We start from the raw sequence: 7,650 nt of genomic DNA, 5'->3' as shown, positions 1-7,650 counted from the left end.
CCCACAAGTTTAGTCCCACCTCGCTCCGTGAACAGGGTGTTTACCACCTTAAATTTGTTATTTCTGAAACTACCACAACCAGTTGGTCTTCACTGAACTCTATGTGTAAAATTTGTGGCCGCAATATGAGTCCTCTCCGGTTCCTACCGGAGGGGACTCATATTGACAATTCAGATTGTACACAAAAATATCATTGATGGCCAATGTATTTTTGCATTGATGTATTTTTTGTATAGTTACACTTAGCAGTAGCGGTTTATACGCAAAGCGCTACTGCTATTCAGATTAGCTGTAGCGCCTTTTGGCAAACGCGCTACAACTATCCCTACCTTATCGCCACGCGCACGACCGGCCCTCACTCACACTGATCTCTCTCTCGCCCGCGTGCCGATAACCGTCGTTGTGCGTCGCCGCCGCCTTCGTCCGTCCGCCGCCGAGGTACTCCCCTCCTTCCGTCCCTCCTCCCTCCTCCTCCCTCCTCCCTCCGCCTGCGGCCGCCCCTTCCTCCTTCTCTGCCGCCCTCCTCCCTCCGCCTGCGGCCGCCCCTCCTCCCTCCTCCACCGGCAGCCCTCCTCCCACCGTCCTCGACCTCGCCGCCCCTAGCTACCTTTCCGTCGCCCCCCACCACCTGCCACTAGTTAGTACTAGATTTAGTAGTAGTAGATGTTAATTTAGGGTTCATAGCTAGTACTAGATGTTGCTTAGTTAGTACTAGATTTTTAGTACTAGTAGTGGTAGTTGAACTACTTTAGTTGTAGTTGAACTAGTTTAGTAAGTAAATTAATAAACTAGCTGAACTAGTTGAATTAATAGAACTAATGTATTTTTAGTAAGATAATTAATATAACTAGTTGAACTACTTTACTTTTAGAAAGAACTAGTTTTTTTTTCTATTTATAGTAAGATTATATTTAGTAAGAACTAGTTGAATTAATAAAACTAGTTGAACATGTCATATTTGTTGTTATTTTTTAGTTTAAGCAATTATTCGGAATGTATTAGTGATAACTTATATGGTTTCAGGTGACCACCGTCGTCCCCGTTATCGACCCCCTCCGACATCCCCGCCGTCGTCCCAGTCACCGACCCCCTCCGATATCCCCGCCGTCGTCCCAGTCACCGACCCCCTCCGACATCGAGGTGAGACCAGCCAAATATCCTTGTATATCTTGTGTTGTTGCTCAAATAGGATATGTGGTTGCCCAAGTGGCCGTTCATGTTCAGTTTACATCTCCGAGTGGCCTATGTTTTGCCGGAGTGTTGATTAATTTCCGTTCCGGCAAATTTCAGGCGCTCGATATGTCCTTTTTTAGCAAAGGTCATGCCGGATTTTTTCGTGAATTCTGGCATGACTTGTGCTAGAATATGTACAAGTTTAATCTTTGAATTATGATTGTAGGAAATGTCGTACTCGGATGACGACAGTCTCCCGGGGGAGTGTAGCTGGTGCCACGACGATCGAGGTATGTGAGACAGGTTCGTTCGGCTGGACGAAGATCGGCGCTCCAGCATTAAGCTCGAGGAGACCTTCGATTGTGAAATGGTACGCAACAACGACAAGTGTTTTTTTCGTAATTAAACATGACTTCAACTATTTCAACGTCTAATTTTCATATTTTACAATTCGACTAGCTTATCTCATGCCATGCAAGACGCTATGTCTTGGAGAGGATGGGTTTTGAAGACCATGAAAATTTCGAAACAAAGAAAATACACCTAAGGACCCATCATGATATGGATTTTGAAGTAAATCTGTGCAATGCTCAGAGCGTAACCCATTTTGGTTGCCAAAATTGGGAAACACTTTGCAAAATGTATGGTTTTTATGAGGGTATGATTGTCACCATGGATCTTGGTGATCCTAACATCGAGCAAGACAATATGGACATTTGGGTCCTTGTTGATACGCTTCCGATTGTACCGCTATGTGAGTTTCTCAAACATAGTTATTAACTAATTTATATTGTTTATTTCAAAATAGTTGATAGCTTATTTCCATTGACAGCTTATTTTGATTCTTCAAAGACTGTGCGGAAGATGGTAGATAAAACCCACTACACCGATGGCACTGAATTAACGTATAAGGAGAAAAATCATGTGATCTCATTTTGTAATCTTCTTGAGAATTACAATAACTATTATCGAACTCCTCCAAATTATGGTGAATACGTGCCACTACTGCATGTGTTGAACCACGGTAACTTCTCTGGAGATACCCTGGTAAGATTTTTTACTATTACGACATCCGTGCATCTTTTGCATACTTCTAAAACTAGTACATCATTGCTAACTACAAAGTTATTATTATGTTTTTCAACAGAAACTCCCGATGGATTGTGTGCCTCATCTGATGTCGCTGCATGGTTGCCTCTCAGTTCTGAACATACTGTCAGGTAAATCTATGGAGCTCACCTGTGCATATCGGATTTCTAAAACCCGTGAACACATGTTCATCAAAGAATGGAAGAAATGTATGGACATTCGCAAGGAGGTTCTTGGAAGTAACATTCAGCGAAAGGCAAGAATTGGAGACAGGCTAATCTCCATTCTCCATAATGGAGAGTCAGGGGCTATCTTGTTTTTTGCTATTTTACCTTAGAAAATGTAGTAGGTCTTAATCGAATGTAATAGGTCCTATGAGATACAATATGTTTATTATGCGGTAATGTGTTAGAGTTGATAATGATGATCTTGAGGAGGTGTTATGTGATGTCAATGATGAAAACGATGATCTTGAGGAGGTGTTAAATGACAATGATGTATTATGATGATAAGTTGTTAATGATATGATGATGATGATGATCTTATTATATCATTGGGTGAAAGAACCGCGGATTAGTTTCAAGTGGATGTATCCACTTGAAACTAGTCCACGGTTCTTTCACCCCATGATGTAGTAACTCATTATTATGTAAAAACAATCTCTAAATTCCTGTTGTATGAAAACTTGTGTAAAGGTGTATGAATACAACATGAAATAAAAAAGAAATAAAATACTAAATAATAGTAGTAGCGCGGGAGAGGAGAAGCGCTACTACTAATTACCAGTAGCGTTGTTCTGAAGGAGCGCTACTACTAAGTCAATTTACCAGTAGCATGGGTCGAGGCACGCTATTGCTAAGCATTAACTGTAGCGCCTTATAAGTAGCGCTCCTGCCCGCGCTACTGCTAGGCCTAAAACCCGCGCTGCTGCTAGGCTTTTCCCTAGTAGTGTTGCCTCGAGCTGACTCACCAAGTTGCATAACTTGATGACGCTGACCCGGATAGCGTGCCAGCGATACGACAACGACCTCACGTTGCGTGGTCGCATGACGTACACGTTATTGGGCGCAGTGTGCTTTCCTGCGTGAAACTTTTCGTGCACTTGCTCCCAGAGGTGGCCCTCTGGTCCTGCCTATGAAATCCGCGGATATGGCCAACCAAGCATCGCACAACAAGCTCATCATCATCCTTCCTACTCTAGTAAACGACATTTGAAAAAATTTCAATGACATTTGACCGAACACCTGCCGGACGTGTGTTGGGGAACGTAGCATGTAATTTCAAAAAAAAAATCTACGCTCACGCAAGATCTATCTAGGAGATGTATAGTAACGAGGGGGAGAGTGTGTCTGCGTACCCTCCTAGACTGTAAGCAGAAGCGTTTCACAACGCGGTTGATGTAGTGGTACACCTTCATGATCCGTCCCGATCAAGTACCGAACGTACGACACCTCCATGTTCAGCACACGTTCAGCTCGATGACGTCCTCGCCTTCTTGATCCAGTAAGACAGACGAAGTAGTAGATGAGTTGCGGGAGCACGATGGCGTGGTGACGGTGTTAGTGAAGAACAATCTCTGCAGGGTTTCGTACAGCACAACAGAAACTATGACGGAGGATAAACTAGAAGGGACGGGGTTGCCGACACTGTTGGAAATATGCCCTAGAGGCAATAATAAAAGGATTATTATTATATTTCCTTGTTCATGATAATTGTCTTTTATTCATGCTATAATTGTATTATCCGGAAATCGTAATACATGTGTGAATACTTAGACCAAATACGTCCCTAGTAAGCCTCTAGTTGACTAGCTCGTTGGTCAACAGATAGTCATGGTTTCCTGACTATGGACATTAGATGTTGTTGACAACGGGATCACATCATTAGGAGAATGATGTGATGGACAAGACCCAATCCTAAGCATAGCACAAGATCGTGTAGTTCGTTTTGCTAGAGCTTTTCCAATGTCAAGTATCTCTTCCTTAGACCATGAGATCGTGTAACTCCCGGATACCGTAGGAGTGCTTTGGGTGTACCAAACGTCACAACGTAACTGGGTGACTATAAAGGTACACTACAGGTATCTCCGAAAGTGTCTGTTGAGTTGGCACGGATCAAGACTGGGATTTGTCACTCCGTATGACGGAGAGATATCTTTGGGCCCACTCGGTAATGCATCATCATAATGAGCTCAAAGTGACCAAGTGTTTGGTCATGGGATCATGCATTACGGTACGAGTAAAGTGACTTGCCGGTAACGAGACTGAACGAGGTATTGGGATACCGATGATCGAGTCTCGGGCATGTAACGTACCGATTGACAAAGGGAATTGTATACGGGGTTGATTGAATCCTCGACATCATGGTTCATCCGATGAGATCATCGAGGAGCATGTGGGAGCTAACATGGGTATCCAGATCCCGCTGTTGGTTATTGACCGGAGAGCCATCTCGGTCATGTTTGCATGTCTCCCGAACCCGTAGGGTCTACACACTTAAGGTTCGGTGACGCTAGGGTTATTAGGAAGACTTGTATGTGATTACCGAATGTTGTTCGGAGTCCCGGATGAGATCCCAGACGTCACGAGGAGTTCCGGAATGGTCCGGAGGTGAAGATTTATATATGGGAAGTTGTCATACGGACACCGGAAAGTTTCGGGGGCATATCGGTATTGTATCGGGGCCACCGGAGGGGTTCCGGGGGTCCACCAGGAGGGGCCACCCCTCTCGGAGGGCCTCATGGGCCGCAAGGGGCAGGGAACCAGCCCCTAGAGGGCTGGGCGCCCCCCCCCCTGGGCGGATGCGCCTAGGGTTAGGGGGGAACCCTAGTGGGGGCGCCCCCCTTGCTTGGGGGGCAAGCCCCCCTCCCTGGCCGCCCCCCCCCCTCTAGATCTCATCTAGAGGGGGCAGGCCCCCTTCCCCCTTCCCCTATAAATAGAGGGGCGAGGGGAGGGCTGAACACCTGATCCAAGGCGCAGCCCCTCCCCTTCCCAGCACCTCTCCTCCTCCGTTGAGCGCTTGGCGAAGCCCTGTCGGAGTATTGCCTCTCCACCATCATCACGCCGTCGTGCTGCTGCTGGAGCCTTCTTCCTCAACCTCTCCTTCCCCCTTGCTGGATCAAGAAGGAGGAGACGTCGTCCGCTCCGTACGTGTGTTGAACGCGGAGGTGTTGTCCGTTCAGCACTTGGTCATCGGTGATTTGGATCACGGCGAGTACGACTCCATCATCCCCGTTCCCTTGAACGCTTCCGCACGCGATCTACAAGTGGTATGTAGATGCAATCTCTCTCCCATGACTCGTTGCTTAGATGAACTCATAGATGGATCTTGGTGAAACCGTAGAAAAAATTTTAATTTTCTGTGACGTTTCCCAACAGTGGCATCATGAGCTAGGTCTATGCGTAGTTCTCTATTGCACGAGTAGAACACAATTTTGTTGTGGGCGTAGATCTTGTCAACTTGCTTGCCGCTACTAGTCTTTTCTTGCTTCAGCGGTATTGTGGGATGAAGCGGCCCGGACCGACCTTACACGTACGCTTACGTGAGACAGGTTCCACCGACTGACATGCACTAGTTGCATAAGGTGGCTAGCGGGTGTCTGTCTCTCCCACTTTAGTTGGAGCGGATTCGACGAAAAGGGTCCTTATGAAGGGTAAATAGAATTGACAAAATCATGTTGTGGTTATTCGTAGGTAAGAAAACGTTCTTGCTAGAACCCAATTGCAGCCACGTAAAAGATGCAACAACAATTAGAGGACGTCTAACTTGTTTTTGCAGCAATTGTCATGTGATGTGATATGGCCAGAAGTTGTGATGAATGATGAATGATATATTGTGATGTATGAGATCATGTTCTTGTAATAGGAATCACGACTTGCATGTCGATGAGTATGACAACCGGCAGGAGCCATAGGAGTTGTCTTTATTTTTTGTATGACCTGCGTGTCATTGAAGAACGCCATGTAAATTACTTTACTTTATTGCTAAACGTGTTAGCCATAGAAGTAGAAGTAGTCGTTGGCGTGACAACTTCATGAAGACACGATGATGGAGATCATGATGATGGAGATCATGGTGTCATGCCGGTGACGAAGATGATCATGGAGCCCCGAAGATGGAGATCGAAGGAGCTATATGATATTGGCCATATCATGTCACTACTTTATATAATTGCATGTGATGTTTATTATGTTTATGCATCTTGTTTACTTAGAACGGCGGTAGTAAATAAGATGATCCCTTATAATAATTTCAAGAAAGTGTTCCCCCTAACTGTGCGCCGTTGCTAAAGTTCGTCGTTTCGAAGCACAACGTGATGATCGGGTGTGATAGATCCTTACGTTCACATACAACGGGTGTAAGATAGTTTTACACATGCAGAAACACTTAGGGATAACTTGATGAGCCTAGCATGTACAGACATGGCCTCGAAACACAAGAGACCGAAAGGTCGAACATGAGCCGTATGGAAGATACGATCAACATGGAGATGTTCACCGATGATGACTAGTCCGTCTCACGTGATGATCGGACACGGCCTAGTCGACTCGGATCGTGTAACACTTAGATGACTAGAGGGATGTCTAATATAAGTGGGAGTTCATTAAATAATTTGATTAGATGAACTTAATTATCATGAACTTAGTCTAAAAACCTTTGCAAATATGTCTTGTAGATCAAATGGCCAACGCTCATGTCAGCATGAACTTCAACGCGTTCCTAGAGAAAACCAAGCTGAAAGATGATGGCAGCAACTATTCGGACTGGGTCCGGAACCTGAGGATCATCCTCATAGCAGCCAAGAAAGATTATGTCCTAGATGCACCGCTAGGTGAAGCACCTATCCCGGAGAACCAAGACGTTATGAACACTTGGCAATCACATGCTGATGACTACTCCCTCGTTCAGTGCGGCATGCTTTACATCTTAGAACCGGGGCTCCAAAAGCGTTTTGAGCGACACGGAGCATATGAGATGTTCGAGGAGCTGAAAATGGTTTTTCAAGCTCATGCCCGGGTCGAGAGATATGAAGTCTCCGACAAGTTCTATAGTTGTAAGATGGAGGAAAACAGTTCTGTCAGTGAGCACATACTCAAAATGTCTGGGTTGCACAACCGCCTGTCCCAGCTGGAGATCAACCTCCCGGACGAGGCGGTCATTGACAGAATCCTTCAGTCGCTCCCACCAAGCTACAAGAGCTTTGTGGTGAACTACAATATGCAGGGGATGGTGAAGACCATTCCTAAAGTATTTTCAATGCTGAAGTCAGCAGAGGTTGAAATCAAGAAAGAACATCAAGTGTTGATGGTCAATAAGACCACTAAGTTCAAGAAGGGCAAGGGTAAGAAGAACTTCAAGAAGGACGGCAAAGATGTTGCCGCGTCCGGT

Source organism: Triticum dicoccoides, chromosome 4B, assembly GCF_002162155.2.
Source record: "Triticum dicoccoides isolate Atlit2015 ecotype Zavitan chromosome 4B, WEW_v2.0, whole genome shotgun sequence".
NCBI classification, from domain to species: domain Eukaryota; kingdom Viridiplantae; phylum Streptophyta; class Magnoliopsida; order Poales; family Poaceae; genus Triticum; species Triticum dicoccoides.
The sequence above is the reverse complement of the archived record's forward strand: the minus strand, read 5'-3'. Positions refer to the sequence as shown.